Raw genomic sequence first — 20,044 nt, forward strand, 5'->3', positions numbered from 1 at the left:
AATCTGAAACCTAGAAAAGCTAAACCTGGGGCATCACTGTAGCACTGGTGAGGTTCCCAAAAATGCCGTAGGAATTGTGCCAATCTGCAAGAAAAGAGGTGAGGTCACTCAGTTAGGATAACCCAGTCCTGGTGTGGCTGTGAGGGCCAGAGGGAGGGGTCCAGGCCCAGCTGGGGTTGGGTGGGTTTAGGTTTAGGCTTAGATTTAAGAGGGGGGAGGAAGAGTGGTTTGGCTTTTCTTTTCCTTGAATCATTTTGGTTTGAAAAAACCTCTAAAATATTCTGGACCAACAATTCTGTGCCTTCCACTCCACCATGTCCCCAAGTGCCACATCTCCTGGAGAAGGTAGGGAAGGAGTTGTTCTTGATTGTCATATTCATGATGGTTAAAATAATACTTTTTTAGCTTTTTTCACTTCTTTTTATTTGTGTTAATGAGCATTTGTCCCCTTTTGTGACACAGAGATTCTGGGTAAAAGCCTTAGCTTTGGCAATGCGTTATATGTCCTTTAAGGTGTTAAAAACCAGCAGAATTTGTGTTTTCAACTGTGTTTTGGCTCACATATTTTCAGAGGAGTTGTTTATTAGGTACTCTGGCTAATGAAGTGCCCTTTAATAATTAATTTGTCAGATTCAATTTATTGTTTCATAGAAAAAAAAGTTGAATGTCTAGCTTTGGTGTAAAATTCAGGGTGAGTAGGTTCAGACAATGCTGCTAAAAATAGTAAAAAAATAGTGTTGTGGGTTCAGCCAGAACCTGCTGGATTAATGAACGTTGGGAGTGCTGGATTAATGAATTTTGGGACTGGATTGGGTGGTGCAGCAGGTGGCTGTGTTGTAATTATCTGTGATATGTGAGCACGAGACCCAGTTCTCTTTGGGTGAACCTGTTTGGGGGTAATTCCACCCCAGGGCTTGACCTCCCTGCCTGCACAATAATCAGTGGGGTTTTTTGTACACAGCAAAGATGGGCTTTGCACTTCTTGGTCTCAAAACTTTTGGAAAATCTGGGAAATAACTTTTAGTAAAAATGAGCATTCATGGGAGAGGTTTGCTCAGCACTGGGATAGTTCAAGGACTTGGTTTTCTATGCCCAGGCACCACAAAAAGGGATAGAAAAAAAATATCAGGCAGGAAAGCACAAGCTGAGGGTTTCTGGAGCAATCTTGGTGCTATAATACTGATAAGCAGGAAATTCTGGTATTTTTAAGGAAAATAATTCCAAAATATAGCCACTTCAATGGAATTGTGACACCTTGAAGTCAAGTAAAATCTGTTCCTTGTGCTCCCTGTTTTCAGGAATGTTAATTAGGAGTTAACTGGTGTGGAAGGTTGGATTTTTCTGGGATTTTTGGTGATTCTCTCTGGAGATGAGGGTATTAATAAGCCTCTGCCTGGGTGTTGGTTACTATGACACCATTAATAAGGACAGGCTGTTTCTATGGTAGACATGCAGAATGTTTTAGGTGTAAAGATGGCTCCAAGAAAAAAAAAAATCCCTTATTTTCTCTTGATAACAATACAAATGAAAGCTCTCTTTAGAAGGTTATTAAAGCTTTATGGCTTTATTAAATTATTTTCTGTTTGCTGTTTGGGGCTGGAGGTGTTTGGGTCCACGTGGATAAAGGAATGTTGCCTGGAAATTCAGTTTGTTTAGAGTTCCTCCTCAGACTCATCCAGGATTTTATTCCAAGCCGTATACAAGTGCTAATCTTTGCTTATAAACAAGAATAAAACCAGGTTTAGGCTGAAGAACAATCTGAGGCTGGCAGGGTTTGTTTGGGATGGGTTGCAATCACATTGTTCCCATTGGAATGCTGCAGCTTTCTGCAAAGAAAAGGAAAGTGCTGGCTACTCTGCATGATTCCAGGGAACTGCCAGTCCTAAGGGAATTAAAATGCATTTTTGCATGTGTTCACATAATTTTTAAATCCTCTGGGAGCCTCGTTTTCCTGCTGACTCCATCTCCCATCCCTCCTCAGCAGTGCCACCACAGGCTGTGGCACGTTGTGAGCCAAGGACCAAACCTGTGCTGGCCCTCAGCTCCTCTTTTGTCATTAAATTCCCAGAAAATCCCCGCCACGGTTCAGTTTTGATTTGTTGCTTTATTCTCTGCATGCATTATTTTTTTTTTGCCTTTGCCATCCATTTTTACCAACCCCAGCGCTTTGCCTGGAGGAGACATCCTGGGGGAGCAGCTTTTATTTATTGGGTCAGGATGTGAGACAGCGACCAAACATTGTCCTGGATGCTCGGGTGGTGCCTTGGGGCTGCCTGTGAAGAGGGAAGCCGGGCTAAAAGCAGGAGCTGGAGTCTCCCAGCTCCCATCCATCACTAGATGGCACGCTGGGAGTGGGAATGTGCCTGGGCTGGGTTAATTCGTGCAGACACTCAGGAGCAGAGCAGTGGCAGGCAGCTCACAGCCCCGGTGCAAGGGACAGGAGCTGAGCAAATTAACTGGGAGCAGACGTGTGTGGCACAGCTCCTGGCTGGGTGGGTGGCACGGCCACCAGGGGATGTTTGCTGTTAAAACGTCAAGGGAATCTCTGGTTTCTTTTTTTTATTATTATTGTTTTTATATTGCTTATATTTAATGTGGGTGTTACAGCCACCTAACAGCTCTCAAGCATCAGCGAAATTGAATTTTTTGTTCACTATCACAAATGCCGTGCTAGTGGCACCTTGTATTATTTATATTACATAAGTCTAAGCATTCCACTTAGAATCAGACACAAAATGAGCTCTTGGAGAGTTTGGAATGGCAGCAGCCAAGCTCCTCTCTCCCTATCCCCAGTGGCAGCAGAGATCTGCTCTGCCTCATGTCAAGGGGGAATTCCTTGTACAATCCCACCACAATTTTAGGTCTTTAAATAGGATCTGCTGCTTTTATTACCCCTTCTGAGGGTGCTGCTCATTGATTTCCCTCTCCTGCATGCCCAGACTTTGCTGCTCCCATGGGATGCTGCTCTGGCTGCTGCAGTCAGTGCTGTCCTCAGTGCTTCTGGATCAGCTGGTGTTGGCTGCCACTGGGAAGAAAAAAAAAATAGGAAAAAATAAACCAAATCCAAACAAATTAAATCCTGTGGCCAACCCACAATCATTCACAGAAGTACAGTCGTGGAATTGTGGATATGAGGTTGGAAAAGATCTTAAAAATAATCAAATTCCACCCCTGCCATGGCAGGAACACCTTCCACTGCTCCAGACTGTTCCAAGCCCAAATGTCCAACCTGGCCTTGGACAATTCCAGGGATCCAGAGGCAGCCACAGCTGCTCTGGGCACCCTGTGCCAGGGCCTGCCCACCCTCATGTCATGGAATTTTTTCCCAGTGTGGAGCCATTCCCTTCTGTCCTATCCAAGATCCTGTTCAATCTTCTCTTTAATCCTAAATGTGATATAGCTATGCTGGGATTTTCTGTGGGGATAACACAGATTAATGGGAATTTCAGTGAACTGGGATTTAAACCTCACTGTTTAAATCTGATCTCTTGAGGACTGAGCACAAACTTCCTCCGTGTTTTCCACAGTGTTCTCCCCACCTGTATTTGATGAATTATTGCACCCTCACTGACACCATTTTTGTGTTTTGGATTCAAATCCCTCTGAGAGCAAGTGATGGCTGCCCCTGGCATTTTTTGGATGCTGTGGTGGGAAAATGAGGAAATCTTGGCTAATTGCCTTCAGGAGGAGCAAATTGGGTGATGAAAGGAGCACAGATCTTGTTTCTTGGAGCTGAGTATATTTGTGATAGCTTAAAGGTGGTGAAGGAGCTGCTGTGACATTGCAAGGAATGTGACAACTCCCAGTTTGGCCAAATGCCTGCAATCCCCCCGAGCTGATTCAGACACACATAAATCTTTGATAGAGACCAAATTTCATTGATATTTTCTATCTTCCTGCTGCTGGATATGCTTCAGGCAACTCAGTGACAATCCTAAACTCCAATATCAGGGGAAGATCAAGGGACAAGAGGCAACTTTGGAGTTTGGGCCGTTTCTGTCCACACTTGTCACGAGAACAGCAGGATGCCCTCGACTGCAGATGCCACTAAGAGCTCCAAAAAGGCACCACATCTTGTCTCTGTTGTAGGCAGCTGCATCAACAAATCCTTTGAAAAATATATCCACAGTATCCATGGGACTTCTGACAGGCTTTGGGAGTTTGATCACCCTTGGAAAAAAAACCCAGCTCTGGAGTTAACAAAGGAACAAGCAAAGCCCCAGATTACCTTGCCTGCTGCAAAATCCAGATTTTGGTACAAGGAGAGAAAATCAAACCTATTTGTGTAAATGTGATGCTCCTCTGAAGCCTTACTTCCTTTCAGAGAGTTAGTTGTTCAAAATTCCCAGGAAAATAGGGGAATACAGCTTTTGTAGGAAGGCAGAGTGACAAGAAAAATCCAGCTCACCCTTTTAGGAGGGTGCTGGATGAATATCTTCAAATTCCAATGTATTTTAGAGAAGCAAAGAGTTTCTACAGATCCAACTCTCCTTTCTGTCCCTGTCAGACTCCTATTAATATTCATAAGGTTTCAGGGGTGTTTTTAAAGGGAATAATATTCAAACAATGTTCAAACATGCTGGCTGGCTTTTATTGTGGGAGGTTTGCAATGACATCACACCATTAGATAAAAGAAAGGATGATCATGTTATCATGGAATGGTTTGGGTTGGGAGAGGCTTTAGGGATCATATCCAGCCTGTGCCAGGGCTTCACCTCCCTCAGAGGGAAGTTTTTTCTTCATATTTAATCTAAATTCAGAATCTTTCTGTTGGAAGCCATTCCATCATCCACAACCCTTGATCCATTCCACGTGGACTGTCCATCTGAGGTCAGAGGGAAAAGTGCATGTCACCATAAACATGGTGCTGTGGTGGGGTGAGCTGATATTGGTCATTACACATAAAAACTGGAATAAAGACACTTTCATTCCATCTCTTTCATAATCCAAACCTTTTCTCCACGAGTTGTGCATCCCAACAGGAAGGATCCTGTGTGCATCCACCACAATACACAGAATATACCTTGGCTTTTCTTCTGCAGCACTGCTGAAAAATAAGAATTGATGGTTGTTTTAAATATTGATCTGCCCTACACTGGGGAAATGTTGGGAAAAGCCTCATGTGGATTTCAATGTGGATCCTTTACTCTGACCATAACTTATTTCATGTATATCCCATGAGATATTTGCATATCAATACAGCCATGGTGTGGTTTTGGTGCTAGGTGATCTTGGACAGAGCACAAAAGGTGATTCTGGTGGAAATAATACAGAAATACAACTTTTTCTGGCCTTTTTTTTTTTTACTGGCCTCTTCTAGATGGATGAACGTTCCAAAGTCAGGAAGTTCATCCCTGGAGCACTCATTGTTGCTTGGTATTAAAGGCTGAGAAATTATCTCCACAGTGGGGGATACCTGAAACTGGAAAATATTTCATTTTGGTATAAATATCTTTAAGTGGAAAATAAGATGGTAGAGCAGGCAGTGATTTCATTTCAGATCTGCAATTCAGACAATTGTTTTTTTCCTGAAAAATGATGACTATATTGAAAAATGAAGGATAAAAGGAAGAAATAAGTGATCATTTTAACTTGGGGTTTAACACATAATTTATACCCTCATTTCAAGCTGTATCATCTCCTGTATAATTCCTATGAGCAGCTCTTTTATTGAGAAGCATTGCTGCTATCAGTGCCACTTTTATCTTAGAATCTTTTTATACAATGCAAAACTGGGAAGAAAAATGCATTCTTTCCTTCAGTCACTCATCCCTGTAAACCCCAAAGACAAAGAGCTGAAATTCCTGGGGGTGAGGCAGAATCATTTATCACTCCAAATTCTGGAACACAGAGCCTGGGAGATCAGGCTGGGCTCTGAATGCTGAGAGGCAACTGACATTCCACTCCAGGAAAAAAGGAAGGGAAGGGTGGAATTTACTCCAGAGCTTTCACAGTGGGAAAAAAAACAAAACACCAAGAAAACTGCCAAAACAAACAAACAGAAAAAAACCCAAAAAAAACCAACCAAAAAACCCCCAAAAACCCCCCAAAAACAAAACAAAAAACCAACAAACCACCAAAAAACCACAAACAAAAACGGCAAAAAAGGGTGAAAAACATCATGTTACAGAAATAGAGAGGAGATTTATCTGGGATTGCTCATTTTAAAAACCTAGGTGAGCTGAAATAATTCTTGAGCAGTGGGTTAGGGACTGTAAAGTTTTATTACATAACCCTCAGTACAGTACCCAGCTCTGATCCAGCAGCTCATATGGAGGCACCTCAAGGCAATATTTTTTCACCCCTTTGTTGTAGATAAGAGAATTAAGGGAGGGAAAGGTGAAGCTGGGTGGCAGCAAGAGTCAGGAAAGGAGCCCTGAGGGTGTTTCAGTGAAGCTTCCTGGTCTTGTGTAATTAGGAGAGGTCACTTTATTGTGTAAGTAATAATTTAGTTCACTCTGGAGTAATTGTTTGGAGCGCAGGGTGGTGAAGGCTGATCCTTGCATGGATGTTTTCCCAGTCCTGTGATGCCTGTGCTGGCTGTGGGGGAGGGATGAATGGTCAGTGATCAAGTATTGTGAACTGGGACTGCTGGGAATTAAATTATTTAACTCCAATTCATCTTTGAAATATGTACCTACATCTCCAGGAAAGAAACAGCTCATTTTCAGATGGGTTCTGACTAGATGTTTAAATTTTTTAAATTATTTTTATATCTTTATAAATTTTAGATTCTATATTTTAAAAATTTTAATAGTTGTTGATTTTAAATTTTTAAAATAATTATATATTTTATATAGATGTTAAATATTTAAATATTTTTAATTTTTATATATTTTTACACTTAAAATATTTTTAATATTTTAGAATTTTAAAAATATTTTCAGTTCTTGAGCTGACATGGGCACTCCTGGCTTTTTTCCTCTCCACTCATCAAAGTTCTCTCAGTCCTGCCTGGCTGCAGAGCCACGAGATCTCCCAAACTCACCTGTATTAACCCAAACCAGTGCTGAAATCTTTTGTTCTGTCTCCTCTTGGAGTTAATTCCATGCTCTCCTAGCTGTTTCTTTACCTTTCAAGCTGTTCTTTTCACTCCCTGAGGTGCAGCTGCTGCACTTGGGGATGGTTTTTAGGACCTGCTTGGGCTTCCCAAGGCAGGCTGTGAATTTTTAATTGCCCTGCCCTTGCTGCACCAGTGGCTTTGATCTGGTTAAACCCCTGTGAGGGGAACCCTGGGGCTTTCCTCGGGTGGGAGGGAAACGTGGGTTATTCCTGGAGGTAAAAACACAAACCCCACAGCGTTGCCTTTGAAATGTGCTGGGTGAGGGAAGTGCGCGAGGTTCGCGCGGCCCCGGGGCCACGGCAGCGTCTGCTCCTCGTGTGTGGTTGTGTTCAAGGACGAGGGAAGAGAGGAGAATCTTGACTCCATGTTTCAGAAGGCTGATTTATTATATTATGATATGTATTATATTAAAATGCTATATTAAACTGTACTAAAATGAATAAAGGATAGAAAGGAATGGAATGATGAAAGCTCGTGACTGAGTCCACACAGCAGGACCATGACTGGTCATTAAGTAGAAACCTCTCACATGGACCAGTCAAAATGCACCTGTTGCATTCCACAGCAGCAGATAATTATTGTTTACGTTTCTTTCCTGAGGCTCCTCAGCTTCTCAGGAGACAATCCTATTGAAAGGATTTTCATAAAATATCACAGTGACACATGTCCACGCGAGTTGGATGCTGTGGGGTTTTTAACAAAAAACTGCTGCCAGCAGAGCTCTGGGCAGCTCTGCCCAAAACATCTGGGCTCTGGGAGCTGCAGGAATTGATGCAGCCAAATGAACCCCTCTGAGTGGGGGCTGTCTTGAGGAGAGAACAATTTGGTTTTCAGCTGAGAAAGGGCTGGGAGGGCATTTTGGAGTGCTGGGGTTGGGCTCTGAAGGTTTGGGGTGGGTCCTGCTGATTTCTGCTGGGGTTCTGTTTATTTTTGGTGTGCAGTGCTCTCCTCTTGTTTGATTTTCCTCTGTGGGATCAATGCAGTGCCAAAAAACTGCAAAACAACTCTGTGTTTTTGTAGGGTCATCATAAAATCCCAGGATGGCTTGGCTTGGAATGAAGGGACTGATTTGGTGTTATCTTTCCAACTATAATTACACTTGTAATAAAAGTATTGATATATCAGGGAAATGCTCTATTATCAATAATTTTAGGCCTTTACTTTAAACTTTCAGCTTCCCATGTCCCAGTGTTAGACAAGTTGTCCTCAAGACCGAGTCCTAAAAATCCAAGTTTTAGTGACTTAAAGGAGGAGATTTTGTCCTTGAATTTTATTTCAGTAATGCCTGTCACTTCTGAATATCTCAGGCCAATATCTGGATTATGGTACAAGATATCTGCCTTTGCCTTGCTGGTGTGTTAAGTTTTTTTGAGCATGTGACAGCTGTGGTTGTGACAAAATCCCTTCTTGGAGTTCTCTGGACCAATCCATATTGTCCCAGGGAAGGTATGGTGCTATAAATTCCACCCTGTTCAATAGATTCTAAATCCCTTGGCTGACAGGGATCACCAGGAAGCCTTTGGAGAGCAAATGTGGATGTGCAGGCACTTGTGGAGCCAGTTCCTGTTGATAAATGAACTGCCAGATCCTTAATCATAATCTTTAATCCCATGTCCAGCTTCAGGTTAATTATTCAGAGCTCTTGGAATCAATTTTGGAATGATGCACACACTCAGGAAAACACTTCAATCAAATCCAGGGCTATACATGTGTGCTCAAACAACTTAAGTGCTTTTTTTTGCAGAAATATTCTGTATTTTTGACGTCAGGCCCTTAATTGAAAGGGGAGGTTGTTAGGGAGAAACAAGAGGAATATTTAGGGCATTCCTAAAAGAGGGAATCGCTTTTTCTTGGCCACTGGTGGTAGGACTAAGCACAACTTGGCCAAAACTTCCACTGAAAAATGTTAATTTTACTTAATTTAGGTATTGTTGAAAGCATTCCTTGGTGATAGGGGTGGGTGGTTTGGTTTTTGGGTTTATTTGTGGGGGTTTGCAGTTTTTCTCTTTGTGGTTTTGGGTTTTTTGAGGAGTCTTTTCCCACATTTCAATACATGGTTGGGTTTTTTGGCATGAGTGAGTTTTGAGTCATTTGTAACAGTCACCTGCCAGTGCACAGAGCATTTTTTCCACAGCCAGTGGTAAACGGGAGCTGCTCCCCAGAAATGTGATTTCAAACTCCTGACATTGAGTGATTCCCCCCAGGAATGACTTGGAAAGTGAACAACTAAAACCCCACTCCAGGTGGATGATGGAGAGCTTGAAATACACCTTCCATAGCCATGAAAACCCAAAACCATTTGGAAAAATAAGGACATTTAAGCCTGATTATTTGAAGTGGTGTCTCCTACAGGCACATGGATGCGTGTGGGTTTGTTCCATATATTTTTAACCCTTTAAACATCCAGAGCACTTCATGGAGTGTTGGAATTCCATCACAGGACTGTGAATGTAGATGTACATTCAAACAAATTAAGTCTATAATTCCCTAGCAGAGCAATAATTAAAAAAAAATAGATTTGAATTTGGTAATTTTTCTATAGATTTTTATTTACTGTCACCTTTGTGGCAAAATCCTGAGGGAATTCATTACACTGAGTTAGGAAAGGAATGTCATCCTTTGCAGGGTATGTTTTGTTGTATTGTCCCAAGCCCAGGGTTATTTTGACAGAGGAATAATGGAGATAGCCATGATTTAAAGAAGAGGAGGAATTCCTGACAGGAATGGGGATCTGTCCTTGTTGGGAGCCAGCCTGGGGTACTTGATCACAGGTATTGATTCAGCCCATCAAAATTTGTTGTAGGAAATGTAATTTATGCTGCGACCTTCAGACAGCTCTCAGCTGAAATGGAAAAACATGATCCTTACAGATGGGTCTGCTTATCACTGGCTCCAAGGAAATGCAGGATGGATGGAGGAATTCAAGCAGTCTGGAAGGACTTTCCAGTGGAAAAAACATATGGAAATATCTGTTCTGTAGGCACTGCTTCACATAAAATTTTACCATAAAACTCCTTTGATAGAAGAAATGCATCTCCCAGAAAGTAAAAAACTCCTCCTTCCTCCCTTTTGCAATTCTATTTTATTATTTTCATTATAGAGGTGAGGGATTGTTGATTTTGTTTTGGTTTAGGCCATTTGCAGGTCTGGGGGTGGTGTAGATGGTTGGGGAAGGTGCACAGGAACAGGATTTGAAGGGTTGTTTCTACTGTAAGGGTTAAAGGTGTATTTAAAGGAACAGAGTGATGAGAAATGATTGGGAATGGGATAAACTTCACTGTAAAGGCAAGGAAAGGGGCAGGGACTCCTATTCCTGGTTAGTTTCAGAAAAGTAACCTGGTAGGGAACCTTTCGGCAGGATGGCCTAAAGTATCTGTGGCCCTGTCCAGCCTGACCTTGGACACTTCCAGGGATTCAGGGGCAGCCACAGCTTCTCTGGGAATCTGTGCCAGGGTCTGCCCACCCTCACAGATAGCAATTCCCTTGCAATATCCCACCCAAACCTCTCCTCTGTCACTTCAAAGCCATTCCCCCTGTCCTATCCATACCAGGATACTGTGTTCAGTTTTGCTCCTCTGCTGCTCAAGAGAGGAAAATCTGCAGGGGAGCCAGAGGAGGGATATCAGGATGATTAGAGAGTTTGGGAACTTGACACATGAATAAAGATTTAAGGAGTTGGCTCAAGAAGTTTATCCTTGTAGTGCCAACAACAAAACGGGGGGAGGGAAATGAAGCTCATTCCTCTGTAAGGACTTGAATCAGAGGCACCAGGTACAGCCTGCTTCAGAGAAAAATCTGAGTGCTTAAAAGCAGGAGGAGAAGAGAAAAAAGAGGAGGAAAGAAATGTTAACCACTGGAGTAAATTTTCCAGGGAAGTGAAGGGCTGATCCTTGCTGAGATGTTCATGGCTGGACAGGGAGCTGGACGAGGTAGGAGCCAGGTGGATGTGATGGACAAAGTGATCTCCACAGCTCCTGCACTTCGAGGTCTCCTGCAGCCCACAGGTCTCTGCTCTGGGGCCACCCACAGCAAAGTTTGCAGCACAGGAGGTTTTTCCTCTCCTCCCACCCCTCCCCACAGTCAAATGTTGTTACAAGCCTCGGGGTAAAAGCGGTTCGGAGTCGCTTGGGATGTGGTTTTCCTTACATTAAAATGTTTAAGGAGTTTAAAAGCGCAGTTTTCTAAAAACAGACACCCTCAGGCTTCTGCTTGAGGAGCTGGGGACAGGAATTCTGTTTCAAAGCTGCTTCAGATGCTTGATGGCTGTATCAGAAAATGCTCCTGCTTATGCAGGGCTGGTGCCTGCGGTGGATTCGAGCAGCCGAGTGCCTCCAGCCTTTGTGTCTCTTGGATTTGGAGCATTACAAGTTTTATTTTGCAGTATTTATGTACAAGGCTGCTGTGTCTGGAAACTCAAGAATTGGTATTATTAAAGATATTTCCCTTCCTCTTCTTTTGTTAGATATACAGATGCAGTTTTCAGTTTTGTTTGAGTTGAAATCTCCTCGGTTTGGGGTTTTTCTTTTCCCCCAAAATGACGAGAGTAATCAGCACTGTGCATTTCAATTGCTGTGGAATTAAATTTCAAGTGGAACAGCATGGTAGCTATTTCATTATCTCAGAATTTATTCCAGAATTAGGAACCAACGTTTTCAAATTTCATTTCCTTGTGTAGCTTCTTGAGCCAGCCCTTGTCTGTGACAGGCTGAGCTCCAGCAGGAGCAGCTTTAATTTATTAATTGGAGGCAGCAGGCGTCGAAAGGTTCTGCATTTGGGCATGAACACATCTATATTTGCATACCTTAACTAGAACAAATGGATGTCACTGCTCAGCCCTGGATTTTCAAAGGAGCTCAGGAAGTTACTTTTCTCTTTGAAAACCCTAAACTTCAGAGGAAATATTTTTTAAATTATTTTTACAGTGAATCTGTGGTTTCAAAACCATCAAGAAGAAATCCTGATTAACTCAAGTTTAGTGACTCTGTCCTTCCTTAGCCCAGCTCCTTGGAGTTATCTCAGAGATTTTGTTCTGTTGTTGTGTCCTAAGTTTGTCAATTCTTCTTCAGCAATATTTCTGAAATCCTGTCCTTTCTAAACAAATGCCCAGCATCTTATCTGCTGTCGAGGCTGTTGGGGCTTCATCTCCCATCCTTTATCTCTTATCCCTTCCAGTCCTCTTGGAAGCTGCTGGATCGTTGCTGTTGTCTCTGGCTCTGACAGCCCCATCAATTCTCTATCCCTTCACTGGTCCCCTTTCTTCCTCCTGCATCAAGATAAACCTTTATTTTTATTTCTGAAGACGTTCTCTGTGTTTTCTCTCTGATGTCAGCTCCTGTCATGTTGTCCTCTTGCTGCTGGCTCTGTTCATCTGGATGGTTCCAGGCTCCTGAGTCCATCCCTCCTTGTTTCAGGAACAGTTTCCTGTCCTCAGCCCTTTCCTGCTCTGCAGGGGCCAGAGCTTGCTTCAAAACTATAAAAATGCAGTGGTTAAGGTTGACCAGCTTGATTTAGCCCTCACCAACCCAAGGGTGTGTGCTGGGGACTGCAGACTCCCATCAAGACTCTTCTCTGGCACATTTAAGACGTGTCATCCTCTGCAAGAGCATGGAAAATGCCAAGGAAAGCTTGGTGGGATGTAGGGAATGCTGCCTTTCCCAGCCAGGTGCTGGGAGGATGATGATTCCTGCTGTCCAGTCTATTCTCTGAACCTTGGTTATGTGAGCTGAAGTTTGATTTTATCACTATTTCACTGCTGGTTTTGTTGCAGTACTTCTATGCACAAATCCTTTATTCCTGGTGAATTTGCTGTTGTGAGTGTGCTTAAAAGTGTCTTCACTTCTCATCTCACTGAAACCCCAAAACCTCAAAAAAAGCTGTTTATTCCAATGGAGACACTGGTTTCATATCTGCTGTCTGTGAACAACCCCAGACTGATCAGGGATCTGTCTGGTGCAGAATTTGAAATCTGAAGCCTGGCAAAGTGCTGAACACTTTTGGTTCCTGACCCTTTTGCTGTCTTTGTGCCCCACTCCCTGTGGGCCCGACATAAACCTCTCCTTGTACAAGAATCCTCCTCTAATTTTCACTGCTTACACTCAAAACACTTTTTGTGTGTAAGCAGTGAACATTCCCAATTTCTTAACCCTCTTCCAAGGGCAAACAGCTGTTTGCAATAACAGGATAACACCAAAATGAGAATCTGGTTTGTCCAAAAAAACCCCACACAGCTTCTCAAAACCAGCGTGGCCCAAAAGGAACTGGAGTCATTGCAGGATAATTACCATCCCTTGGATATCTGAGTGTGCAAAAGTGCATTTGATGCCATTCCTGTAAGACCTGATTACATGATGGTAATGAGAGTTTTTGGAGCTGCATTGTTGTTACGGGAAAGCTCCTTTTGAATTCAGCACAGCAATAATTCGCTTCCTTTGATCACAAGAAATGTCAATTACATTCATATTTGAGCTGCGGATCGTATAAACAAGCCCAGTCCTTTCAGTAGTGCATGGATAACACAAAAAAAGTAATTAAAGCACATCAATACCGTTTCTCAGAAAGCATGGGTAGGGGCTAACAACAAAGTACAGAATCTTACCCTGCTTCTCATTATTCTTTAGGTTAATAAAAGATATTTTTGCATCAGCTTGGTGGTTGTCCACATATTCAAAACACTTTCCTCTCTGGCAATGTCAGATATTCTTCCTTTTCCACCTTGTCCAAGAGGAGAAAGGCACCTCTGGGAACTGAACTGCTACTAAACCAAGTACCAGGAATTTTCAGAGTTCATTATCACCTGTGAATAGGAAACAGGGCGGGGTTTTATAATTCAGTTATAACATTGAATAAAATAGCAAGTATATTTCATATTGTGGCTTCCTAAGAGAAGAGCCTGGTAGGAGGACATGGTCAAGTTCTTGGCCTGTGTGCAGCAGGTGGGAAACTTTGAAATATGCTGTTGGGGAACTGAATTGTCCTGGTTTCTTAAGGTTTTTGTTTGTTCGTTTTCAGCTAAAAATAAATGGGCTAAATCAAGGTCAAGAGTTTGTCAGGCTGGTATGAAAACAGCTTTCAAGAACTCACTGCAACCATCTAGTGAAGGATGAAAAGATTTTCTAGATCTTTGTTCTGCCCCACAGTGATGCTCATGTGTGGGTTGAGAATTGTGGGTGTTGTGTGGGAAGAGGGCTTTTTCCTCTGTTCCTTAGTCCCACCAAGTGGAAAGGGCTCAGGGATGATGGATTTGGAATTTTTTGGCTGTGATCTCATTGCACAAAAGTCCCTGGATTTATTTCTTCAACTCTCAGGCATGGGGTGTGGTTTTGGAGTTGTCCTGAGCAGGATCAGGAGTTGGAGTTTTGAACCATGTGGGTCTCAACTCAGGATATTCCATGATTCCCTAGATCAGTGTCCGTGTCATGGTAATGGAAGTAGTTAAAATGAGCTGGAGATGTTACTGGAGAAGAAACGATGCTGAATTGGGAGCTACCAAATATGTGTAAGTTGATGTTTGATGTAGTTACTGCACTCTGCAAATTCCTAAGGAAAATATTCCTAAAAGAAGCAATTTCAATGGTAATAGTTAACCACTTCTAGGACAGGTTTATAATCCAGAACATGGAATACAGTGACTTAAGTCTTGACTCTGAGCAGATGTATGGCAACAAAATAGGGAAAATATTCCCTCCTCTTCCCTGCAAAGCATCAGATGCATTCCATGCATCTGCTAAACAATTTTCAAGGCACAGCAATAGGTAGGATTTTTTTATAAATGCTTGATCTCCAAGTCCATGGACAGAAGTGGTTAACTGGGCTCTGGTGGGAGGGATCCATGAGGAAAAACCAGGAGTGTGTTATTCCAAGGTAATTGTTTTAGTGCACAGTGCATCTATCTCAGCGAGCAGACGCTGCTTTGTGTCACTGGCCAGAATTGTCATGGTCTGCTTCAGCAGGCAGACTTGCAGAATAATAAACAAGATTTCTGTATGTGTGACTGCAGCAAACACTTGTTGACGGTGACTGCTGTATTTCTTTCAGAGGTCCTGCCAGCTTTAATTAACTCAGGTTTATTCTGAACCGTGCCGAGATTAGGAAGTTGTTTGCAATCTATTTGCGTTGTAATACACAACCCAGAACATCTCTCCCTGTGTCTCCCTGACTGCAGATCTGTCCTCTGCCTTTCCACAAGTGAATTGGAACCCTGGCCATCCTCTCTGCTCCATTTAGCTGTTGCTTTTTAGCCCAGGTTTGGGGACACGCGCTGGGGAGAGGGTGATGCCTGCCAGGCTGCCTGTGTTTGTCAGACCCAGCAGCTGTCAAAATCTCAGAATTTCTTGTCAGATGTGCTTGTATCATATTTCAGAGTTTTTCCACATCACCTGCTCCTCTTGCCTTCTGTCTGTGAGCACCTGGGGTCTCTGATTCAAGGACTGGATCCTCCTCGAGGCTGGAGGTGCCTCCAGCTGTTGCTGTGCAGTGCCTGGAGCAGGGGTTGGACCCTGGGTGTGTTTTGGGTGTGTGAACTCAGCTGTAATTACACAAGACTTGTCCAAACACACATTTGTATATCTTCCATAAGGCTGCAGCACAAATTCTTCCAGTGTTTCACCATTTATTGCTTTACCCTGCTAGGACAGGCTCTGCCAGGGATGCTGCTGCACCTCCTCCTGCTGCTCCCACTCCTGATCACTCTGCTCTCAGCAATCTCCTTACAATTTAAGTTCTGGCTTAATGAAACAGAGCAAAGCCTGTTCTCCCTGGCAGCACAACTGGCCAAAATGACAGTTCCCACTCTGGCTGGGACAGAGATTGATGCTTGTGTGCTGTACAGGAAAAAAGCTCCAGTAGTGCTGGGAGAGAAGGGAAAACACAGGGACAATGGGGATGGAGGATAAGTAAGTGCTGCTGCCAAGTTTCTTAGATGATTGTGTTGGATTGGTTGGGACATGATTTGTTTTCTTTTTCAGGGGAAGGGAATAGCAAAGTTCCTCCCACCACTGCATTGTGTAGTTTATGGTGTAGGGAAATTGGTTTCTCATGCTGATGTACTTTAACTCACCCCTTCAGCTTTCAGTACTGAAACCCACAATTATCTGTATGGAAATGTTTTCATGACAACAGGCCAGGCAGTGATTTACCCAGGAGGTGGTGTCACCACCTCTCCAGGGACACTGAGAGCTGTGTTTACTTATTCTCTGTAGAAAAGAGGAGTTTTACTTTGTGTCCCTGTAATAAACTCTTTATCCTTCTGCTGCCCTCCTGCCCACACTGCCATCCTCCCACCCCTGGAAGAGAAACCTGCCCCATCCAGTGGGAGAAGTGCTGGGAAAAGCTGAGCTGGGGCCAAAGTAGTGCTGGAAAGGTGATTTTTGGTTTAGTGCAGAGCTCTCCTTCAGTGCTGCTGCTGCTCCAAGCTGGCCTGGGTCAAGTGTTCCACTTAACAGTGGAGAGCCTCAGCGCTGGGAGCAGCCCCAGGAATGGTCCTGCTGTGGGGATAAAAGCCCTCAGCACACAGTAACGCAGCGTGGGTGGAAATGGAGAGCTCCAGGCTTTTAAAAACAAACATTTCTGGCCCAGCAAGCCAGAGACAGCCCAGCCAAGGAGCCACCTGCTCCTGCTCTTGTTTGAAGTGGAACTTGGGTCTCCTCTTGTGTCACAAATGCTTTGCCTTACTGCCAGCTATCAAATACTAATATTATTTTATAGAATGGAGCCCTTTGTGCTCCTCTGAAGGACCAGCAGGGCTATAATCATTGCCTGAAGGGCTTTAAAATTCCAAGTATTTTTGCTCAATGGTTTGGGAGGTTTTTCTTTGAAAGAAGCCCTGTCCCAGGGGAGCTGCTTTGCTCTCCACAAGCAGGAGCACAGGAACTCCTTGTGACACTAATGGCAGCTGTGCCTGCATGAGGTCCCATGCCGAGATTCCATTGAACAAAGCTCAGCCTCCACAGCACAAAACGCAATGGGAAAAAGGTGAAATTTGTAAAGGGCCTCCTTCTGATCTTGCCCAACATCAATTTTAAAGAGACAGAAAGTGGGAAATTGCTGTAGATTCGCTCTCTGTGGAAAAAGCAGTTTGTTTCTTGGATTTCTTTCCCTTTCCTGCAGTCAGCCTCCCTCCCTCTGCTCAGAGGCTGCTCAGGTCCTTCTGGTTCATCACCCAAACGTGCCCTGAGGGCAGGCTGCTGTCACCTCCAGAGCCTCCCTGGCCACTGCTGCCAGGCCCCATCCATCAAGTGAACAGGTTGGAGGAAAACAGGAGCTGCCAGCCTGAAATAAATCACAGCTCTGAGCAGCATCAGCTTCTTGCTCCTGCTTCTCCTGCCTCATCCCTGCCTGAAAGCTTCCCAGCTCTTGGCATGGCTCTGGAAGGGGCTTGGCTTTGGTGTTGACATTTCTTTTTGGCTTTTCCCTGCCAGACAGGCTGGGAATGGTGGGGCTGTGGGATCTGGGGCTGCTCAGACCATGGAGACAATGCCTTGTGCTGTTGGGTCATCCCTGTGCCAGCTGGGAATTCAGGGCTGGAAGGCCCCCATCCCCAGGCACTTGGAAAAAGTGGCAGTACTGATTTCATTATTTTATTTCTTTTTATCAACTGCTTCCAAGTCAGACAACAAATTCCATGCCATTGTATGTGATCCACATCCAGAGAACTGTGTGATTGTTGTCCCTTTCACTGATAAAGGAATACCAAGTCTTCTGTGCTGCGGTGGGATTTCTGGGATTAAATTTGGAGGTCCTAATTTAGTTTGCTGATGACTGGGATGCCTAATGAAGGGAACACTGATTAATGTGGTTATGAAAGGTAGTAAACAAAAACATGGAAATAATTCAAATTTGTTGGTAGCGCTTTTGCAGTTGTACATGAGAAAGTCAGTGGTACAAGATCTACAAAATGTGAATTCAGGGTGGAAGAGGAGCCCTTCCTTTCATCCTAAAAAATAAAAAAGTAGGAGAAAGCAGGCTTGGAGTTTTGAAAACATGCTGTATGTGATGGATCACACCCACTCTCTTGAATGACTTTACTTAAAGGTACCAGTGCATTGCAAGTTTAATTCCTCTGGTTTGAAATCTTTCTTGTAGCTGTTTTGCTTCAAGGAGCACTCAGGGAGTCTGGACAGGATGGAATGAAATGATGAATGGTTCTGTAAACATCCCTGATCCCTGCACAAACATGGAAACACTCATGGATTACCTCAATGGAGGAGAACCAGGAGCTCCTCGGAGCTGGAGCAATGCAGGATGTGGATGTGTGAGCAAAGCTCCTGTCAATAAACAGACAATTTAAGTGATTTTTTAAATTTCAAAACAATCTTGAATTTCTAATGTTGAATTCTAGATATCAAACTTAAAACCATGCCTGCTTTGACCCTTTTTCCTCCTGTTTTTATTTGTTTTATAAGATTCATTTCACTCATTTTTTTACCCCACTAAAAGGTGAACTCATGGTTAGCACGACACCTTTAATTTTCTCCTTTTCATTTCTCCTTTTTATAGCACACCTCAGGATGCCTCTTTGCTCCACACCTTAATTTTAATCATGCACTGAGAGCAGCCTTTATATTATTCAGGCAATCTTGGTGGAATAAAAAATGGAAATTGTTATTTGTCCTTGATGGCTCCATTTCCCGGGGAGATGTAAACATGCCAGGCTTCACTTCCCAGTTCCTAAAGCCAGGCTTCCAGGTGTGTCAGGATTACACATGGAGCATTAGGAGGTTTAAAATGTTTTTCCTGTCAGGATGGGAGTCACAGCAATTTTGGGCATTTGATGCAACGGCCCATCCCATGCTCGCTCTAATAGGGGTCGTTATAATGCCTGTTTTGGAAGTGGTGTTATTGATGAGCTGCAGCTCTGCAGAACCCAGATTGCCTTTCCAGTCTGCTTTCTGCTCACAAGTTGTTTTCTCGGCGGGAAATAAATTGTTTTCACTGTGGGAAATGTTGGTTGTTTACTAATAAGTTGTTTTCTCGCTGGGAATAGATTTTGAATGTTAAGATGGAAGATGGGGTTTTGCTTTGTGCTGGTGAAGGAAATACAATAAGCCTCAACTCCTTGACTATGGGGACTTTTTAAACAGAAGATTTATGATGTCATGTGTCAGTCTTGCACCTTATAGGGTTCTATGGGGACACAGGGAATTGTGTCTTGGCAGTCACTCAGAACTGAGGGAATTGTGGTCAAGCAGGCTGCCTGTTGATGGAAGAGGAGCATGGATATCTCTGGAACTTGTGCTCATCTGCAGCTCTTCCAGGGGAAGATCTGTGTCTTTGATCTGTGTCTTTGTTTCGTTTCTATCATGGCAGCACAAAGGTTGGAAAAGCTCTCCAAAGCTGTGTCTGACCTGTGTCTGATCCTCACCTTGTCAGCCAGACCAGTGTTTGGGTGAAAGAGTCCTGAAATCACCAACAGTGCAGCTGGGTGTGGTGTGCAAGTGTTTCCTTCCCTCCCAGAAAACCTCCCTGGGTTCATCAAAACTCCAACAAAATTCCTGCTGTGTGGTGATGGGAACATGGGATCGACATTTTCTTCTGGAGGTGTTTGGACAGAACGAACTCTGAAATACGTTCAGTGGAACAAGGGTTTCATAGCTAGAAAAATGAGACTGAGTTGGAAAATATTCAGAAATTAATTTTCTTCCTATATTTTTCTTCAAATTTTGTTTCTGTAGACCAAAGGAACTTTTTGATGATGCATTTTTATGTGAGATTTCATCCTAGAATTCATAGAATTGTTGTGGAATAATTTGGATTGGAATTGGACCTCAAAGTTCATCTCATTCCAACACCCTGCCATGGGTAGGGATAACTTCCACTAGAGCAGGTCATGGTATTCAGGAGGAATTTCTTCATGGAAAGGTTGTTAAACATGGGAAGGGGCTCCCAGGGAAGTTTGGAGTCCCCATCCCTGGAGGTGTCCAGGGAAGGGCTGGAGGTGGCACTCGGGGCTCTGGGCTGGGGACAAGGTGGGGATGGGTCACAGGC

The 20,044-nt window shown here is 43.5% G+C and overlaps 1 long non-coding RNA gene across 2 annotated transcripts in view; it reads left to right on the plus strand.

Annotated features, from left to right (window-relative positions):
• The first annotated feature begins 228 nt into the window (after positions 1–228).
• The window catches only part of LOC135278579 (uncharacterized), a 106,795-nt gene continuing 86,979 nt past the window's right edge, over positions 229–20,044 (plus strand). For both annotated transcript variants that reach the window (XR_010346029.1, XR_010346030.1), the window contains exon 1: positions 229–345. This is a non-coding gene — a long non-coding RNA (uncharacterized LOC135278579). The remainder of the gene's footprint in view (positions 346–20,044) is intronic.

The sequence above is a fragment of the Passer domesticus genome, chromosome 11 (genome assembly GCF_036417665.1).
Source record: "Passer domesticus isolate bPasDom1 chromosome 11, bPasDom1.hap1, whole genome shotgun sequence".
Lineage (NCBI taxonomy): Eukaryota > Metazoa > Chordata > Aves > Passeriformes > Passeridae > Passer > Passer domesticus.